The 21,169-nt window shown below is 47.0% G+C and overlaps 1 long non-coding RNA gene across 5 annotated transcripts in view; it reads right to left on the bottom strand.

The window, feature by feature from the left end:
- The window catches only part of LOC105709832 (uncharacterized), a 91,046-nt gene extending 70,319 nt beyond the window's left edge, over positions 1-20,727 (bottom strand). For all 5 annotated transcript variants that reach the window (XR_002477920.2, XR_002477919.2, XR_002477923.2 and 2 more), the window contains exon 1: positions 20,449-20,727. This is a non-coding gene — a long non-coding RNA (uncharacterized LOC105709832). The remainder of the gene's footprint in view (positions 1-20,448) is intronic.
- Positions 20,728-21,169: the final 442 nt, after the last annotated feature.

Raw genomic sequence — 21,169 nt, 5'->3', positions numbered from 1 at the left:
CATCTATCTACAGAAACCCATCAAACTAGGAATTGGTGTCTATATTTTAGTTATTTAGATGGAAAAATCAAAACTTCAAAAATTCAAAAGACTGGCCAGATGAAACATATCCAGATGTAAAAGAAGGGAACAGAGGCCATAGCCGTCAGACCTTAAAACACACACCCTCCTCCTGGTATCACACGCTCCCCAACAGGGCCCAAAGCACCACTCTTTGTTTCTGTGTGAGGTTGCCTCGCAATTCCCAACCCAGCCCTAGAGGAAGACAGTCAGTCTCCAGGAAGCCAGTCTATCTCAGTCACTGGGGCTGCATCCAGGTGAGACGTAGTAGCTGCCCCACCTGCTAAGAGACCTATGACCCAGACACATCATCTGTTGGCAATGGCCAACAGATGATAAACTCCCTACCTGAGCTTTCAATCCATGGTTTACTCACTTACTCATTCAACAGGTATCTACTTTCTGCTTATGGTGTGTCACATATTGTTCTAGACACAGGAGATTTCGCAGTGCACGAAACAGACACGCATGCCTGTGCTCAGGCAGCTTATAATCTAAAACAGGGCAACAGACTATAAACAAATAAAGAGCAAAGCATACGGCAAGTTAGGTAATAATGAGGGCTATGGATACAAATTAAAAGGAAGATGGGACGGAGGATGCATGGAGGAACACAGGAGTTACAGTTTTCAACAAGGTAGTCAGAGGACTTATGGATACGGTGACATTGAACAGAGTCCTAGAGGACCTGCGAGAGGGACAGTGCAGGTATCTATGGGAACAGCATTTCCTGTGGAAGAAATAGCAAGTGTAAAGGTCCTGTGGCAGGGGAGTGCTGGGTGTGCAGGGAAAACGAGACGTTAGCAAGAAACCGCAAGTTCTGGCAGAGCAAAGGCATGGGTCTCAAATGAACTTCAACTAAAAAATAAGTGTTCAGTATCAGAGGGCTTTTGGTGGTGTTTTTCATCACAGAGGTCTGGTGAGAAGAGGTTCCCTTGTGCTAGATGTGGTAAAGAGTAAATGAGGGGAATTGCTACACGGGTATGCTTCTTTATAGGGAAGTATTTCTGATTTCTGTGGTCATAGGTGGAGCACACAGATGAATAAGGCACAGTCCCTCCCCGAAAAATCTCATTGCTTAATGGAGAAGGGGTCCAGTGAGATCATCGTCATAGCCTGAAATGACCAGTACTAGAACATCAGCCTGGAAGCAGGTAGTGGAGGAGCCTGTGGAGGATGTGGTCAGCCTGGGCTTGCGCTGCTCTCTGGAGTTCATGCCTGAGGCGTGAGTAGAGTCTCCTACAGACCTAACTGGAGAAAGGTAGTTTTGCCTTCTTCTCTGTTTTCTAAAGGCTTGTAGTGGTTCTACTGGCTCAGGCTGGAAAATTGCTGGCTGGGCAAACTGCCCATTAAACTGGAGCCCAGGGCCTCCTGCGTGTGCAGCTCCCCAAAAGGACTCCCTCAGATTACATTCCTCCTCTCCCTGTGTGTCTGACAATGACATACACCTGCTAGCCTGAGCCAGGTACAGCTCTTCAGCTAGGACTATCTAACCCGCCTCTCACTGCTCATTCCTTCTCGGCTCCATCCCTGGAAAGCGGGATTTTCTTGTAGACTAAAGGAACAATACCATGATCATCAGAGTGGTCTGGGCTCTTGGAAGCTGCACCAGGGAAATCTCTTGGCAATCCTGGCCCTGGTGGACAGAATAAGACAATGCTTGTCCATGGAATGGGGATATGTTTGCATCCTGGGATTGTAAGTGTGGCTTAGCAATGGAGGGCTCTTAAGAAGAACTGGACCCATTCAAGGGTCAAGTCATCAGCACCCAATACTCCAAGATAGCCAAGTTCCCAAACCAGTAGAAAAATTGGATCTGGAATTGTTACTGGACTTCGTTGTTATGAAAACGCTGTTACTAAATCTCTACTCCATCAGCTGGGGAGAGAGGAGGAAGGAGACTGGATACTGAGGGAGAACCTGCTGGATACCACCCCACGTGGTTCAGGCATTACAGGCACTGTCTCATGAAGCTTCACCACGACCTTCTGAGCTAAGTTTTCTTGAAAGGAAAACCTGAATCTGGGGATGATCAGGACCTTTCCAAGGCTCCGATCCACCCGAGCCTCTGCCCCCTGTTTGATGGTAGCTCCCAGGACACAAGTGAGACTCTGTGATGACCCCCAGTGCCCACCCTGCAGTTCTATGCAGGGGGCTGTGGACAGTTCTTCCGGAAGCCAGGCCACACCCAAACAGGGGTACACAGGCACAGCAAATGCATAACGAGTTTCCAGATTTCCTGAGCAGCGTCCACAGCTCTTTTGTTCTGCGCCATATACTCAGTGCCTGTCACAGATTGTGGTGATCCAGTATACCAATCTGTATTCGAGTCTACGTACAATAATTTGAATAATGAAAGCATACCGAATGGATACTAATGTCCACATGGAACTTACCTGATCAACTCAGTCAGTGCCCTATGTCTGTCCTGGCCTTTAATTTCTTATCTTATATCTCATGTATTTAACCATCGGGCACTGTCTTAATTAGGGATTATCAGCATAATGCCAAGTTTAAATATTTGGAATGATAAATGTTCATGTGCATCTTAGGTGGATCTTACTCCTGTTTAACGTGTGTGTGTGTGTGTGTGTATGTGTGTGTGACATTTTAAAATCCTTGAGGTCTGTTCAATACTCAGTCATTGCTTAGGATCTTAGGCTATTTGAAAAACATGGATTCCAGAGTAATGAGCTGACATAAAATTTCCCTCTTCCTACTCCCTGCTCAACTGTTACCCATGATCAAACTCCATCCCTCTTACCTGGCTTCTCTAGCTCCAGATGACTTCCGCATCACCCCACCTTACCCCAAAACCTGCCTATTAAAACACATTCATTCCTTAGGTCAAGACTAAATCCTGTTCCTTCTTAGCGTCTTCCCTGATTTTCCCGCAGAAGAAAGTGTACTTTTCTCTGAGTGGCCCTGATAGTTTTCAGATGACTGTGTTTTAGCCGATGGTGCATGTCTATGATACCCCCTTGATGATAAACACTTGAGGGGAGGGTCCGTGCCTTGGTCAATGCCATAATCCTACAACCTCTAGCAGAAGCCTCTGCAAAGTAAAATTGATGGAGAGGTCTCGCCTTCAAGAAGCTGCTCATCTGTTGCAAAGCCAAGTGAAGATGTGTGCAATTGAGAAAGGGTGTTGGGGTGGGTTCGGGCCTGCCACCGGAGGGAACGCAGTCAGGGCTCATTTTAAATAGAACTGGGACGCTCTCGGGGGAATGGCATTTGAGTTGAGAGGTAATAAGGACAGAGGACGTGTACACAAAATGAGGAATGAAAGTGTTTCTTCTAGAAGATCCTGAAGAACAACACAAGGGACTCACTAGAACCCCAGGACTCCCCACGAAAGCACCCGCGTGGCTTCCTTCCCGTTACTACTGCTTCTGAGAAAATGAGCCCCAAGGAGAGTAAACACTCTGCTAACCCTACTTGGGGAAAGATAAGACAGAAAAAGCTCCAGAGAAGAAGAGAAAACTTGGAGTTGAGCCTTGACAGGCCACTGGGAATCCTCTGAGCTGAAGAGTATGTGAGAGATGATTAAAGAAAGCACTGCAGGTGGGGCCGCTGGGAGGCTGCGGGTTGCGCAGTTTGGCTACTGTTACTTTATGCATCGATTCAGCAGATATACCTTGAGTCACCTTAAGTGTCCACTACAGATATGCGAACAGTATCTGTGAGGTTGACACTAGAGAGGAGGTGGGGTCACATTGACACGTGGGGTGGTGTGGGGACAGCAGGGAGGTGGAGAACAAGGGTTGGACAGGCAGGCGAGGAGCAAATGTGGAGGGCTGCTCATGACATCCTAAGCAACTTTGATGTTGCCCTACGGGTAGGTCATGGGCAGCTAATACTGACCTTAGAAAAACTCTCTCCGGTGGCCGTGCAGAATGAAGAAGAGTGAGAGAGAATCTGAGTTGTTCTTACCATAGGATTGGCTCCAACCGGTGGACCCGGAGCAAACAGGAACAGACTGCAGGGGATGCAATTCGGAATGCACGTTCATCCCTCCCTCTCCCTCCACACACAAACCTTACAGCAGGACTGTAGAAAACCTTTCAGTTAACATCAAGTAGCATCCAGTATTTTTCTGCTACTTTCTCTACTGCTGTGTATGAGGGGAGAAGAGTGGAGAGAATTAAGACAGAAATAGGGAGACAAGCAGGACAGAGGCATTTGCCCCTGTCTGCAGTGAGTCCACGGTCGTGGGAGATGGAAGAAATGGGGAGATTTACCAGAGCAGCTCTGTCTACTGGCTGGGGCCAGGCACTGGGTCCCAGAAGCAAAGGAGGCTTGGGCTTTGCTGGGAAAGAGCTCTCCACCCACTACGGGCAGAACTGGGCTCACATCAGTCTAGGCTAAAACAAACAGCTCCCCTTTGTGGCCCTGAATCTTGCATAAGTTACTTCCTCAGGTGCCAGGTGCCTCATCTGTTAATAGAAAAAATAAATTACCTACCTTAAAAGATTTGTGAGAATTAGAAAATCCTCATCAAGCAACGGATATCTGGGAATTATAAGTATTACTGCTATCATCACTATAACCACCGCCACCATTACTAACACTACTGGCCATCTCAGCCTAGAACCCTACCAAGAACCTGGGATCCGAACCTCCCCTCGACCCCAGTAAAGCATCTCTCTTTCTAAATGGCTCCCTTCATGCCTGCTATGAAAGCATCTTCAGAATGTGCCTTGAGCAGGAAGAAAAAGAAAAATCAAGTCTCTCCACATCCAAATCACCAATGTCCTGTGTCATACCAGGAATTTTCCCTGACTGTTTACCTGCCTTTCTGTCTTCCCACCTCACAGTCAGAGAGATGAGCATAGGAGGAGGGCGGGTACAGTGGTCAAGTCACTGGGAAATGGTGAGGCCAGGATGGGAACCCAGGTCTCCTGCCTTTTGATAGTCCACACCTGAAGGTGATGCTCACCGTGTTAGGAAGACAGATGGAGACCCAGGTGTCTCAATAGTGGTTAGAAAAGGCTGCCTGTGATTCTCACTCCTCTGTGACCTTGGTGACTAAGCTTAATGTGCCTTGGTGACTGGAACTCCATGGCACGGAGATTTCAGGTCTGGGGTCCACACATCCACCTACAGAAAATACCAGACTAAGCCATTCTACTACTTTAAAGACCCAGAGAGAGTCCCTCGACACAAGGGACCTCTCCCAAGACCAGCCTGTGGGGCCATCCTGGGTGCGTGTCTGAGACATTTTTGCGACATGCTTGGCCTTCCCATCTTTCCCAGGTGGACAGCAACTGGGCAGGATTACTTCAGAAATAAAGAACCTGTGTGTTAACTGACTGTCCGTCCAGAACCTCCGTGAGGTTATAACATTCCCAGGTAGACCTCCAACTAAACGCTGAACCAGAAGAAATGAGAAAAGGACACTCAAATGGAGCGACCATGTGAATTTCCTCTGCGTGAAATATCGTGCACCGACTGAGGATGGATGGGGTCCTGCTCAGTGCACACGCGTGGGAGTCAGCAGACCTCACTTTGAATCTGGGCTCCGTCTCTTACTAACTCTAAGGCCTGCGGCCTGCTGCTTAGCCTCACTTACCCAGAGTGTCACTGTCTGTCTGTTGAGAATAATAAAAGTGTCCAAGTGCAAAACCACTCCGAGAATTAAAAGGATGGCACGTGCAGGTGAATTAGGGCAGTGCTTTGCACATCTACATGTTTGAAACGTGCCTATTACTATTATTTCACCAATTAAAGAATCAAATCTATGAATTAGAGCAATTGAATTTAATCTGAATTTTGGACTGAGTATTTAGAAAAATTAAATCAGAAAAAATTCAGATTTAATCCCCAGATTATATTCTCAGATAGGCAAAATCATACACATTTTACAGGAAGGAAGCTGAGGCCCAAAGAAATTAAACACTTTGGCTAAGAACACGTAATATCCTTACAGCACAGCCGTTAGGTAACAAGAGCCCTTATCTTTCACTATGCCAGTTTGTCTATTATAGAAAATAAACACCTTTAGTGGCCAAGAAAATATTTTATTTAAGAAAGATATTCTGTGAAGGACTTGCGAAAGCTAGGTGAACTCTCCATTTTTAGCTACAATTTTATATTTTTCAATGTTATAATTTTGTGCTTGTCTAATTAAACAAACTGGTTCCTGACAAGCGAGTGTAAGGTGTTCATTCAGTTTCCGCCTGGAACCTTTTCCAAGCATGTTTACCTGGGAAGCCATGTGTGACTAAAGAAATCTCCGGCTGCAAGGGTGCAGGGTCCGGGGCGAGTGTTGAGTGTCGCCTTCCTCCACTGGAATCCAAAATCTCCAGGTCCCCCAGGTTTAATTACAGAGTGCAGACTAATATTTCGAGGTGAGGATGGGGGTGGGCAGGGAGACTGGGGCACTGAGGGGCAGGGAGGTGGGGGGCTGGGGTTTCGGTTGGACAGAGTCCCATCCCCCACCATCGCGGCTGCAGGAGCCAGCGATGCACCCACAGCACGGAAGACAAAGGGAGCAAAGCTTCCACAGAGAGCCCGCATTCCATCAGGAATTTGCGATGGAACTTTCACCTTTTTCAGCAAACTCTGTGTATTTGAAAGATTTAATTTTGTCCTCACCTCCTCCTGGCCAAACAGGAGGAAGAATTGGAGGGCTTATTTCAGCACAGAGCGTAAGCTGGAAAGCCCTTTCTGAACCCAGCAATTGGTTTTTGTTTTGTGACCGGTGACTGCTACAAAAGGGGGACCCACCCCCAGCCCAAGTGTTCAATTAACCCTGTGTGTGACAGGCCGAGGACGGACGCTGGTTCAGGCCCCTTTCAGAGGATTCTGAGGGGGCCTTTTCTGAAGGATTCTTCTTAACAAAGGTTGCCAAACTAAGTAGCTTTTCTGGTGTTGCTTGGCTCTGGCCTATTGTTACCTCTCAAGCGACCTTTTCCACTTAATTGGGGCTTTAGAATTCCACGTCTATTGTATTTGGATATAAGAAACACCCTGCTTAGGAGCCGTGGAAGTTTATGAATATAAGCATTTCTGCATTGGGTGATTCCAACGCTGTTCAGCTATCACTCCTGTCCATTGACATAAGTTACACTGATAAAAATAATCATCATAAAATCACCACCACGGTGATAATGACTTTCCACGTATTGAGTTCCCGTGAGGTGTCGGGCACTGTAATCTGTGCTTTGTGTGTTTGGTTTCTAATGTCACAATTAACTCTGCATGTTACAGACCAGGACTCTACAGTTCAAGAAGAAAGAAGCCACACTACATACACCCCAGTCGAGGCCGAAGGCAAATGCTGGACCCCCGTCACGGCCAGGCCGGGACGTCATTCACACACTCTGGGCTCTGCCTAGCCATCAGTTCCGCTGTTTTAGCTCCCTGATCAGATTGGAAACCACAACTGCGAACAGAAAAAAGAGGTAAACACATTTTGTATATACAGTTAACAATGCAAATGCTTAGAGGGAACAGGTAGATAATATAAATGTGTGAAGTAGGCCTAGTGTCAGACAACAGAGAGTAGCGAGGCCTGAGGAAGACGGGGAGGCACGCCTTCCAAAGAGACGGACATTCAAATTCATTATATTTGTGTATATATATGTATGGTTTTTTTTGTTTGTTTCATCACTAAGCCAACCTCAGAAAACAGTTCTGTGTCTGGATTGGTGACTGGTCTCCCAATGGAGGACATATGTCCTCTGTCAGTGATACCAGGCAGAAGTCACAAACTTTTAGCCTTTAAGCCACACTCCTTCCACAACATAGTTCTTTGCTCTGCACAGGGTTTTAGACGTCCTTGTCTGAGATCTCTGGCTTTCTCCCCAGGCCCGTGTGTGTCTCCTGGTAATGACCCACTGTCCAAGTCAGTTGGGGCGCATCTCCCTGCTGCACTGAGCCTGAGGCTCGGCTTCTTGTGTCAGCTGCCTGCGTGGCTCCTTGGCTTTGCCATGTCTGTGTCAACGGGACTGAGTTTCCAAGGACCACTTTTCTTTGCTCAGATCTTGGGTGACAGGAGCCCTCACTTAGTCCATTACACAAATATATACAGGCATGGAATTCACAAACTGAGGGTGTCACACAGCCATTCATCGGGCAAAAATGGACCTGAGACCCAAGGCCATCAAAGCATCCATTTGACAAATGTTATGTGTGCGTGTGCATGCGCATGCGCGCGTGCACACACACACACACACACAGGCATCAGCTACACACACACACACACACACACACACACACACACGCAGAGGCACCAGCTGTAGGGAGCAGAAGAAGATGTTGCTTATGACATCCTGTTTGCACTCATGGCCAAGAACATGCAGATTTTGTATTCAAAACATAATATGAATATGTGAGTAACCAAAATTGAGATGGTGAATGCCTGCAGTCATCTTTTTAATGAAATGAAAAAGAAAAAAATAGAAAATTGTCTTTTCTTAGAGAGCTTGTTCAGCTATCCAGAAAATTTCTTCAAGAAAGCTTAGAGAGTCCACATGTCATGGCACTCAAGCTCTTGTCTAGGATGTGGGATATGAACTCCCTTACCCTTCCTGAGTCACCTTCAGAGAACAGAATCATGTCTTAGACTTGGAGGGGTTTCGTATATGTTAGCCACTTCATCAGGTATTTAAACAACTTAATTGAATCTGAACATTTGATATCATCATATAAAGTGAAATATTCATGTTGCAGTCAATATACTTCAAATAGTTCTAACCTAGCCTTTTAGCAACCTCACTAATTAGTAAAATGGCCAAAACCTACAAAATAAGAAACTAAATAGCAAGAAGATACAAAATAAGAAAATATACAAATAAAATATCTGTGTATCAGTTGAAGTGAAATCTACAAAATCCTTGTTATAAATGCCATGTCCTTGGCTTTCTTTAGAACTCTCTAAATCTTCACTCAAATTCAGGTTGCTCTTAATTTATATATGTATATTTAACTAGCTTCCTCATTCATATTTCTAGTTCTCTCTTAAATTAGAAAAAAAATTTCCAGAGAAACATTGCTATTATAGGAAAATGCATCAATAGCAGAAGAAATAAGAGCTGACAACTGACAGAAAAATAAATAAATAAATAAAGCTTTGAAAACCACCAAAACTAACATAGAAACTCTAAAGATACAGTAACCTGAGGCTATTTAAAAGAGCAGAAAACTTTACTGAGGAATTCCGAAAATATCACTGTAGTACATCACAATATATGTTGTTTGCTCTTCTTAAGGAGAAAGGAAATTGTATAATAAATTTAAAGGATTTATATACAAAATGACCAAAGTATGAAAAAGTTAAGCTTAAAAGATGAATGCTCAGCCTTCTGGGAAACTCACATTCTCACATTGATTTATTGTTTCCCGATGGTCTCAAATGACTGACTCTGTTTAATTTTAGTCATTAAATCACTTTTGCCAATAAAACCATGAAAACTGTGAGACCTGGCATGGCATGGAAGCCAAGATTCAGCTCCTCGCAGGGCTGGACCAGGATGTAGAGATACAGGCTCTGTGGCCACTCTGCCTGCACGCCGCATCATCTCAACAGTGAGCATGGACTTAGGTTTGCGAGCTGAGTCTGTGTTAGCCGTCTCTTCCCCGCTTGCTCCCAGCCTTATTTCTAATCAGTTCTACCCTGCCATCCAGGGGCAAAATGTGAGTACAAAACGAATAGGAAGATAGTGGCTATCTCTTTACAAATAATAGGGAAGCCCACACACACACTTCTGTGTATACAATCCACAAGCAACAGACGACAAACTCCTCTCTTTCTACCACCTTCCAGGTAGTTGTATAGATGTTAAGTCCTATTAGATAGAGAAAGTTTTATTCAAAATCTGAGCTTGTGGGTGCAACACTGGGCTAGTTCATTTCTTCTTATCTATTCTCTGGTCCCATGCTGCCTGCTTCATCTTTTTCTGCTGTGGAGTAACTGTCAGCTACCGGTAACAGGTGGGAACTGGAGAAGGAGAGAGAGAAAGGGAATAGGGAATGGGTGAAGTCCATCCAGCAACTATGTGCTGAGCCTCTGTGCTCACTGCTGGGGAGTATGAAGTATCACCAGGCAAGGCTCAGCTTGGCCACTACCCAGGATGGAGAGGTGGGCGTGTGTGCCCCTGGCGTGGGATGCTTAGGAAAGGCTGGGATGAGGCTGGACTGAGATAAAAGGTGCCCTAGATAAGTGCTCCTGTGCAGCATCTTCGAGACGGTAGGTTGGGAAGACAGTAGAGGCGAAAGCAGGAAAGTAAGAAGGGGACAGGGTAGAATTTGGCAGTAGAAGTAATTGCACTCTAGGGCAGATTTGGACAGAGATCTAACGTCACTCACAAACAGACCCCTCCCAACGAGATGAATTTGCATGACGTCATCTCCTCTGGAGGGCCGCTTGGGCAGCGTTTTCAAGCCTTTCCCTTACTCACCAAGTCTTTACGTCCATTTGGAGGCTGGAGCTCCATCTCTGGACAGACAGGGAGACTAAGAACTGGAGGCACTTTCTTACTTTTTCAAGTCCCTAGACCTTGTGGATTGCAGAACTGGAAGTTAAAACCAGGTCATCTGACCCCAAGTCTTACACCTCTTCAGGGACCCTAAAACTCAATCATATTAGACATAGCTTGCTATCTATGTTCAAGTGCAATAAGAAAATAAGACTATGCTTCAGACAAGGAGCAGTACCCCAAGTGCCAAGGGTTGGTTTCAGGGTTCTCTGGAGCCAGGGTTGGCAAACTTCTCCTAACAAGGGCTAGAGAGTTTCAAATTTGCAGGCCACGCGGTTCCTGTTGCAAATAATCAGCTCTGCCTTCGGCTGTGGCCTAAAAGCTGCCACCGTCGACATCTAGACAAGTGGGTGTGGGTGTGCGCCCACAAAGCTTTAGTTTTAGCTATAACATAGGCAGTGCTGGACCTCTGCTGTGGGCAGCAACTGGCCAGCCCTGGCTCTAGGGTTTGCTTTCCCAGGCCATGGAGCTTTCGTGTTGGGGCAGGAACTCAGAGAAAGGCTTCAGTGGGGGAGGTCCAGCTGAATGTCAGGAAAAGTCCTGTGTGGGTTTCCCAGGGAAGCACACATTTTCTTTCCCAAATGTTAGACACCTTGACTGTGCAATGTCAGATTTTACACACTGCTTGGTTTACTGTGATTCTAAAGAAGGACGTGGGACATAGGCTCTGTGGAGGACGGAGGTGGCGCCAGATGACTCAGGGGGCCTTTGAACATCCTTGCCTGTAGTGGGGTGGGAACCACCAATCACAGAGAAGAATGCGGAGCCCAGACTGGGCAGGACCAAGAAGTCATTCCGGGGAAAGTGATGACGCTTCAGATGTGAGGAGTATGGACATGGGCGAGCCCCTGAGGAAGTGGGTAGGCGTCCAAAAACAGCCAGAGGAGGGAACTGCCGTGCGTGTGCCGCTCCTTATTGCAATGTGAATTTGGGGTCAGGAAATGCCAAAAAGGAGGCTTGAAAGGCAAGTGAGGGTCAGGCCATGGTGCTTCACATGCCATGTAGAGAATTCTTACTCTATCTCAGAATAGAGTCATCCCAGCCCTTCCTAATGCCACTGCAGGGCTGCACCCTGAAGCCTTCTGCGGCCACCAACCTGGAGCTTCACAGCCGGGCTGCTGGAGGGCCCCTGTGGAGTGACTTCCCACCAGGGCCAGGGCCGGAGCCCAGCTTCTCTACAAGTGAATGAAGGAATCATTTCTACCCTCCCGGAGGGCTCTTCTTGGACAGATCCTCTCCACTGATATAGTTATAATATTGGCTCTCCCTGGAAGCTATTCTCTGGCCTGGGTTCATGCCAGGTCTGAGTGTTCAGTGCCCAGCTACCCTGTGCCAGGCTGATTAAAGAAATCTGGCCCAGGCAGCCGAGGACCATGCCAATGGGACAGCTTGGGTTCCTCATCCCTTGTCATCTTGGGGAGAAGAATGTTCTGTCCTTTGATGGCCACTGGGTCCACCCTAGGCACAGATTAGAATAATCTGAGAACAAAACAGGACCCATTCCTGGGAACATCCCAGACCAATTTCAACAGATCTTTGAGAAAAGGGCCTGACATTGGTTCACACTGGACGATGCCTGTGTGCAGGCAGGAGTAAGTGTCACTGCCATCAACATGACAGGTTTCCTTCCAGGAAAGTAGCCAGGCCCCAGGCCCTGCTGGAAGTTCCTCGCCTTGCCAATACCTGGCTCTGCTTGACCCAGGAGCGCTGCGTGGTGGGACAAGACCAGAACTTCTCTGACTTCATGGTGCATACAAGTCACATGGGTCTGGAGGTGGTGCCTGATGATCCGCATTTCCAACAAGGCTGCAGGGGATGCTGATGCTGCTAGTTCATGGACCAGACCCCTCAGGAGCAGGACGATGGGCAGCACAAGCTTCTCAGCAGGAGTCCCTGGTTCCCAGCGTACTGAGATTGGGTCTGCTCAGTCCTGGGGCTCACCCCTGCCAGTTAGCAGTCGGCTGCGTGTGTCCCACAGGAATCTGCTTAATTTGTGAGTCAGCATGTGGAGTAAGTGGGAAGTTCTTGGGATCTGGAAGGTGCTTCAGGCCAAGTAGAGACCTGAGAAGTGGAAAATGGGAAGAAGGAGGACAGGAACCACTGATTCTAAATAGTCACGAGAAGATGTTAGAGAAGAACATGCTTATGGGAACTGGAGAGCCAGGAAGTCTTCCCGGAGGAGGTGCAAGCTGGTAGGTGGCCCTGAAAAGACCAATTAAATCAGATATGAAGCCTCCCACAGTCACAAACTGGAGCTCCAAAACTGGGCTGCTTTGGAGAAGACAGAGGTGAGAATGGAGGTGAGAAGGCTAGGAGCTCAAATCCTGTTCTCACGGGCTAGCCCAACTTCACTGTCTCCTTTTGTATTTATTTATTTATTTATTTATTTATTTATTTATTTTTATTATATATATTTTTTGAGACACCATCTCACTCTGTCACCCAGGCTGGAGTACAATGGCATGATCTTGGGTCACTGAAACCTCTGCCTCATGGGTTGAAGTGATTCTCCTGCCTCACCCTCCCAAGTAGCTGAGACTACAGGTGTGTGCCGCCACCACCTCCGGCTAATTTTTGTATTTTTAGTACAGACAGGGTTTCACCATGTTGTTCAGGCTGGTCTTGAACACCTGACCTCAAATGATCCTCCCACCTCAGCCTCCCAAAGTGCTGGGATTGCAAGCATAAGCCAGCCACCCCGCTCAGCCTCCTTTTGTATTTATTAACATGCAGCCTTCCTTCTGGGGTTATAGCTTTTGTTGCACTGCAACGACTTTGTATTTTTTATTTCTAGCGTCTACTGTTCTGCCATCGTATTTTGTGCTTATATAGGCTGTACACTATGAGATGTCCTTCTCTTTCTTAACAGCCTGACAAACTCCTATGCATTCCTCAAAACCCATTTTAAATCATCTTATCTCAGTACTGCTTCCTAACCACCTCCCTCAGGCAACATTAGTGATTTTCAGTCTGTGCTTCTGCAGCTATCTGCACTGGAGTCCTTATCTTAGAGCATGAGTAGATAAGTTATTCTGTATTTGTAAAACACTTTTTTTTTTTTTTGAGATGAAGTCTGGCTCTGTTGCCAGGCTGGAGTGCAAGTGGTGCAATCTCAGCTCACTGCGACCTCCGCCTCCTGGGTTCAAACTATTCTCCTGCCTGAGCCTCCGGAGTAGCTGGGAATACAAGCGCAAGCCACTACGCCCTGATAATTTTTGTATTTTTAGTAGAGATGGGGTTTCACCACGTTGGCCAGGATGGTCTCGATCTCTTAACCTCGTGATCTGCCTGCCTCGGCCTCCCAAAGTGCTGGGATTACAGGCATGAGCCACCATGCCCAGCCATGAAAGCACATTTTAAAAAATAAAAATAAAAATGGACCAAAATAATAAACACTGATTTTTTTTCTGTAATAGGGTTACATTAAAGAAGATTGTTTTTTGTAAAACACATGCTATAATAAACACACAATTTGTTATTATGAGCCAATACATTTTAACAAGATTATATATTTTGATAGCCCGCAAAAATTATCTCTACTTAATATGGACTTTTGACAATAATTAAGGAACAGAAAGAGAGCACATTAACATAAAATAAACACTAAGTAAAAATAACTTCAAAATGAAAGATATTGTCATAAATATACAACGCTTAAAATTGTGATTATTAAAACAACCTTTTAAAGCAGACAAAATATTAATTGTCCAATTCATTTGCTAATAATACAGACGTGGAAAAATTTCTTTCTTTTTTATGTTAACGTTAGCTGAATGATTGCTGTGGATCCAAAAGCATATTCAGGTGAGGCAGGATGATAACATCTCTTCACATGAGCTCATTTTCTTTTTAATTTTGAAAATATTGTGTCGCTTGTCCTGATTTTGGTTTTGCTGTTGAAATCGATATTGGCTTTGCATATTCCAGTTTTAATCAGTTTCTGATTTTCTGATGGGGAATTTCACAACGGTTACATCATCGCTTTCAATTTCTTCCTTTGAAATATTTACAAAGAATTGAAATCTGTGATAGATACCCACACCCTGGAAAAAGCCAGCAACAGAGAAGGTTCACTTCATGTTGGATGTGCATACAGGAGCACAGCACATGGCACACGACAGCTGGCTGCGTGCTGTGGTATGTGCAAATGTTTGTTCTGCACATGGAAAGAGTTCTCAGACTCCAGTGACAGAATCGTGCAAAATGGAAGGTAAATAATGAGCGCTGTTAAGTTCAGGGGAAGAAGAGGCTTCCTAAGGAATGCAGAACTGCAGGGCCTGGAAGGAAAGCCCGGAGAGAGGCTGGGGCAGGAATATGGGGGAGGCGGCTCCGACTGAGGCCACCCACGTCCGCGCTGTATTTCCGAGTCCACTGGGGTGCTCCTGTTTCCAGCACAGAACCTGGGCCCTTGGCAGCACCCCCCGCAGCCATCCATGCCCCCCCCAGGCTCATGGCTGGGAAACCACTTCTGCGAAGGCTGATTCTGTTTTGCTCTAGGCCTGGCTAAAGGTTCCTTTTCGCTGGCTCAGGACACTGGAAGCCCTCAGTGCAGGGTGCATTTAGCTGCTCATTTAGAGGTCACTAACGGGGTGGTTGAGGGGGTGAGAGGAGTCAGGGGAACCTGGGTCTGAAACGTGAGGGGAGGTAACAGCAGCCTCCAGCTTAAAGCCAATATGAAACCGAGGCCCAGGAGTTCTGCAGTTACAAGTGACCGTGTCTTCTCTGCAGATGAGGGGCAGCGGCTCTAATTATTCCAGGAGCATAAACTCCATCCTTCATGGCCACTCAAATGCCACAGGCAACTGAGACCTGTGTAGCCTCTCCTGAGGCTTTCTCCAGAGCTGGTGTGGGGCTTTGGGCAGGAAAGATGAGCCAGGAGGAGTGGTTTCCAAACCTGGCTGCCCTCCTAAGGAGCTGCAGGACCCTGTGGCTCATCTGTGAGGTGGCGCAGGCCCCTCCCTCACTGCGCTGGTGACAGGTAAGCGTGCTACAGGCAATCTGCCTGAGTGTTGGATTATTTGAAACTCAGTATCTCCCACTTGTCTACTTTTCTCCTGAATGAAGTGGAAGAAGGAAAAACAGACTGGGTGTTGTATTTTCGTATGTTTTTAAGATGTTAAGGCTTCCCTTTAATTCTCACGTTTCGCTAAGCAGCCACCCCTCACTACCCCTCACCAGTGCCATTCAGTTCTGCTGTGGCCTGTGGACCGATCTCCACGCAGCCCCTCCCGGCTGATTTTTCCAAGCCAGTACAAGGCAGCAGAGTGTTCTGCCTGGACCTTCACAGTCACCTCCTCACCAGTCTCCCTGCTGCCATTCCTGGTTCCATAAAATCTGCGCTTTCAGAGAAGCCAATGTCATCTTCCCAAATGGAATTAGAGCGTGGCACTAGTCAGCTGCAAACCTCCCGAGAGCTTCCCAGCACACTTGGACGGAAATACAGACACGTCACCCGGCCCTGCCTCTCGCTGACCTCAGTCTAGACTTGCTCCACACCTTCCTTTGAGCCTCAGCCATGAGCCACACAGACCGCCCTTCCTTCTGTTCCTCAAACAAGCCCTGCACCACCTACCCCAGGACCTTTGCACCAGCTTGCCTTGGCTTGAGGTGCTCTGTCACCCCACCCATCTTCTCCATCACAATCCATCCGAGCCCTCACCTCCTAAGTAGCCACTTCGACACCTTAGTCCCAGTCCAGTGCTCTCCAGTCCTTGTCATTGTTTGCCATTTGAATTCACATCCATCTGCATCTGGTCGTCTTCATTTCCATTCTTTGTCTAATTTTCTATGCCCCCTTCCATGCCTAGTATATGAGTGCACTGAGAGCACAGCACCTACTTTTTCTTTGCTTCTCCTCAGTACCTAGAACGGTGCCTGGCAGAGTAGGGAAGCAGTCAATTTCTACCGAATGAACGAAAATGTGCAGGCAGAGGCCACACCTACATGTGCCCTTCATGAACACTGTCCATTGTTCGTATATTCTCTATCTGTGCAAAATGTAGAAAAGCTCATTGCTGATGCCCTCCCGCGCTCCACAGTAACTAACCCAACTTCCACCTGCTACACCGGCCCTTCCCTTGAGGATACCTTCTCATCAGAGCTTCAGGCGGCCTCATTTTGGGAGGAGCATTTAACTCAGCTCAAATATGTCTCTCTTTTTTATATGATAACACTTTTTTTTTGTGAGACAGAGTCTCCCTCTTGTTGCCCAGGCTGCAGTGCAATGGCGCAGTCTCAGCTCACTGCAACCTCCACCTCCCAGGTTCAAGCCATTCTCCTGCCTCAGCCTTCCAAGTAGCTGGGGTTACCGGTGCCCACCACCATGTCTGGCTAATTTTTGTATTTTCAGTAGAGACAAGGTTTTATCATGTTGACCAGGCTGGTCTTGACTCCTGAACATAGGTGATCCACCTGCCTCGGCCACCCAAAATGCTGCGATTACAAGCATGAGTCACCACACCTGGCCGATCTGCCAATTCTTAAAGCCACCAAAAAGAAAAAAAATGGTATCCCTTTTTCATGTCTTGCAGGTATCTATATAGATATAGACACAGATATAGATAAAGACCTTAGATAAGTAAGTTAACTTTGGTAAATAAGATATAGACAAGATTGTCTTAGCTCTGCTGCTAATCTTGGAATATCGCCTTCTCTAGACCTCAATTTCTTCACCCCTAAAAAGAAAGTATTGATACTAGGGGAGTGGCTGAATGAGTTTTGATAAAATGGATAATTTTTTTGTTAAGGAAGGTCATTAAATAATTTTTTAAAAAATAAATGACAAGGAAAAATGGTTAGGGTAAATTCAAGGCTCCAAAATATGGATATATTTCAAATGATGTAGATAACTTTAAAAGTATTTGGGGAAAATATCAAATAATTAGAAGTACATGTACATTTTAGGGGATTATGTGGGGTTTTTCTTTTCATCTTTCCCTTCTTTGGATTCCCTGAATTGTAACCAGTAGGTATATAACATGTTCACAGCACTGCTCCTTCCCCGCATTAATAAACCTAAAATGAAGTACATCAACCAGATCATTTCTAAGTTTTCCTCTTGCTCTGCCAGTTTGGGTTGCAGCTTTATTGCACGCACTTCTCATATGGGGGTGGGGCAGGGCCAGGGAAGGGACTGACCGAGGCTGGGCCCCTCAGAACACTGCATCCCCGACCCCAGGGCTGTACTTGGGATGTGTTTGGAGCCGAACAGGGCCAAACGAAGGACCCAGGAATTGTGCGTGAACTCCAGGGAAAGGATCCTTTTTATCGCTGGAGTCACTAATGAGAACTGGCAGAGTTCTCTTCGACAATCCATGGGGAGTCTTTGCTTGTAAGGAAGTAAATTCAGAAAAGAAAGCAAACTTGAGAAGTAGAGAAAAAATGAACAAAAAACTTACTTTTGTTGACTTTATTCAGCCCATGGGTCCAGCTGGGTCAAATGTGAGTTTGATCTTCCTGGTCACCTGACTCAATACATTTCCTCTCTTGCCTAAACCAGTGTGGGATGTTGGTCATCACCCAAAGGCTGCTTCATGGGCTCGGTTAGGTGTCCGTGCTGTTCCTGCTTTGCCTTTGTAGCAATCTCTGCTCAAAGAATGGTCACGTCCAACAGGAAGAGCCATGGAGGCTATGGTCCTCTTTGCCCTGCCGAATGGCTAATTAGAAATACTGCGTGCATGCACCCAGGCTCCACCAGGATGGTCTCCTCACTGTCTACACCAGAGGGCCTCAGACTTCCATTCCGGATAAAGTCAGGGCCTTAAAAAAATGTGCAAATTACCCAAATCCTAAGACCACATACTGTCACCTGGGAGCAAATCAATGCTGGAATAAATAATTTGACAATGCATCTGATCCTCATTAATTGCTTGACGTCACTGTCTACCCCACCATTCAATCTTACTTCCATTGTGAGTCCAGGGTTCAGCCTCCACCCCATCCAGCATAGCACAAAGCAAGGCTGGTGCTACGAGCCCTGGAGGAGCCGGGTGCCTTCACCTCTAAGAGTCTCTCTCCCTGCAGTGAGCCCAGAGCACCCGTGTCCCCCAGCCCTGGAGCTGCAGCCTCCCTGACACCCCCAGTGCTGGTGTCTGGGCTCTGGGCTTCTGCTTTCTCCTGGTTGTTGTCAACCAGAGCCACAGTCTTCTTGAGGACCATGAAACGCTTGGAAGCCTCCTGTTATCTTCCCAGGAAGTGGAAGAAGAAGTTCTTTCTTCTTCCCCACAGGTGGGCAAGGTTCTCCCTTCTGTGGGCTCGGCATTGCACTGGACTCTGAATCTATCAGGGTGTGAAACCACAGTCCCTGCCCTCAAAGAGCACAGGGGGTGTGGCAGGTGTAGATAATGGCAATACAATCGTACGTAACAGATACAATGCTGAGTGTTTTTCAGGGCAAGGAGAGAAACACCTGAAAGAGCAGAAGGAGGCATTTTGGAGGAAGCTGCAGCTGAGCTTAGTCTTAAACAATAAATACAAGTCATTCAGGTCACTGGAGGGAGTGCCCAGCTTAAGCAGAGACACGCAGATGAGAAATATAGGGAAGCAAGCAGGAGAATACAAGCAATAGTTGTCATGGAAGCAATGAAGCAGGGCATCTCCCGAAATACAGCCAGAAGGGAATGTACCAGCAAGAGAATGGAGATCACGCTCTCCAATATCAACGCAGTCAGGCCAGAAGGGAATATACCAGCAAGAGAATGGAGATCACGCTCTCCAATATCAACGCAGTCAGGCAAAGGAGGAAGCTCAAACAGGACCCCCAAGGCAGTGAGGGAGGCAAGGGAGATTTAATCAGGAAGCCAACACGTCCTATTTGCCTTCTGGATGTATCTGTTTGGTACTGAAACAAGAACATCCCCCTGACTGAGAGAGCTGTGTTGCCCCCTAACCCCAGCCCCTGTCCAGTGGATCAGTCATCCTGGAGGTGGACTCCGACTGGGGCATGGCTCAGAGTCATCAAAGCCATTTGGTCATCATGACAGGGCTTTGGCCATACTGTTCCAAATATGCCCTCATCCCAGAGCCTGAGATCACTCCCCGTCTCCTCTCCAACCCTCAGACCTGTCACTGGGGTCTGACATACACAAAACTGAGGCCACCAGGGCTGGCACCTGCTGCAGTGCCCACCGTGAGCCTAAGAGTGGCTCACATCTGCACTGATGTCATCACACAACACAAAACATGGCTGTAGTCATTTGACGGGGCTCTGAATGGCTGGCTGACGTCACCGAGACTCTAACCTACATCTCATGGCTTTTCCAAGTTTACACCTGCGTCTTGTCATCACCTTTCTGCCCCAAAGCACCAAGCCCTGGGATAATTTTTAGGTGTGTCAAACACCCCGGCCTTGTGCCATGAACTCAGCAAACAAAGGTAAATAGGGCACAGTTCTACCCCTAAGGAGCTCAAACCTGTCATGGCAAACACCTAACCAACATTTTCAATGGAGAATAGAAACACCAAGAGGTTATGTGATTTGCCCGACACCACAGGGCTTCCTAGTTCCGCTAGAACAGATTCTGAACTAGAACCCAGCACTCCACATGCCCTGGAATATTCCATTGCCGGCATTCCATGATGAGTTCACAGACACGGAAAGGAATCACCTCTGGGGACCTGCTGAATGGATTTGGGGCAGAGGCTGACACATCTGAGAGTCGGAGCTAGATTTCTCCTTGGCTGGAGCCTCTCTAAAGCCATCTCCCTGATTTTAGAGGGGGCTTTATGACCCGGGTGCATGATCAGTCTAGCTCTTGCTTTTCAAAAAGGAATTAGGGAAATGCTGAAAGACTCAGCAAATCAGTCTGTGTGATAGCAGCGTCCAGCCTTGCAGACAGACTTTTTCTCATGCACACGGCAGAGACCTGCACCAGACAACCAGCCGCCGAACCCCCGAGCCTTGTCTCACCTGAGCAGGGCTCCCTTTGTCACGGTGTCAGCGGCTCCGAGCCGTGAGGTTCTGTGCTTCCAATGAGGCTCGTCTGGGAGACATCAGCACAGCTTTTAGCTTCCTTGAGTGAGGCAGTCGTCAGAGCACTGCCGGGGCTGCAGTGAAATCTGGATTTGAGAACCCTCTGCAGGGCTGCCAGGGGTTCCTGGCACTGCTTGGCGCCACCAGCCGGTCCAGCTCCAGCCAGACTGCTGACCTGGCACTGGCGCTGCGTGATATAACTCGCTCTCACGGGGAAGCTTTAACTATCTCTTCCCCAAGCTCGGAGTCCTCCAGTCTCTCTAGGATGCATCTGTCTGTGATGTCCCTCTTCCGCCACCCTGGGCTCTTCTCTGCCAGGGTTCCAGCCATTCAGGGGCTCACAGCCCTCCCCCTGCAAACATGCCAGCCAAGAACTCATCGTTTTTAGCAAAGTAATTATTAATCCCAAGGCTTCTGTTTAAGTCTTTCTCTTATTATTGCAGCCAATTAAAATATATTTAAGCATGAAGATATTTATAAAGATTCTGGTGTTTTTCCATAAATACCTATCGATTTAAGTCATTTTATTTAAAAAAAATCCAGCAACTATTCCCTCATTCCTGTATAACACGTTGTTCTCATTTAATTTATATGACTTTAAGACTCCATGTGGAAAGGATATAGTTGACTGGGGAGACATGGATACTAAAAAAAAAAA

The sequence above is a fragment of the Aotus nancymaae genome, unplaced genomic scaffold (genome assembly GCF_030222135.1).
Source record: "Aotus nancymaae isolate 86718 unplaced genomic scaffold, 86718_ANA_hifiasm-v0.15.2.pri h1tg000057l, whole genome shotgun sequence".
NCBI classification, from domain to species: domain Eukaryota; kingdom Metazoa; phylum Chordata; class Mammalia; order Primates; family Aotidae; genus Aotus; species Aotus nancymaae.
The sequence above is the reverse complement of the archived record's forward strand: the minus strand, read 5'-3'. Positions and strand labels throughout refer to the sequence as shown.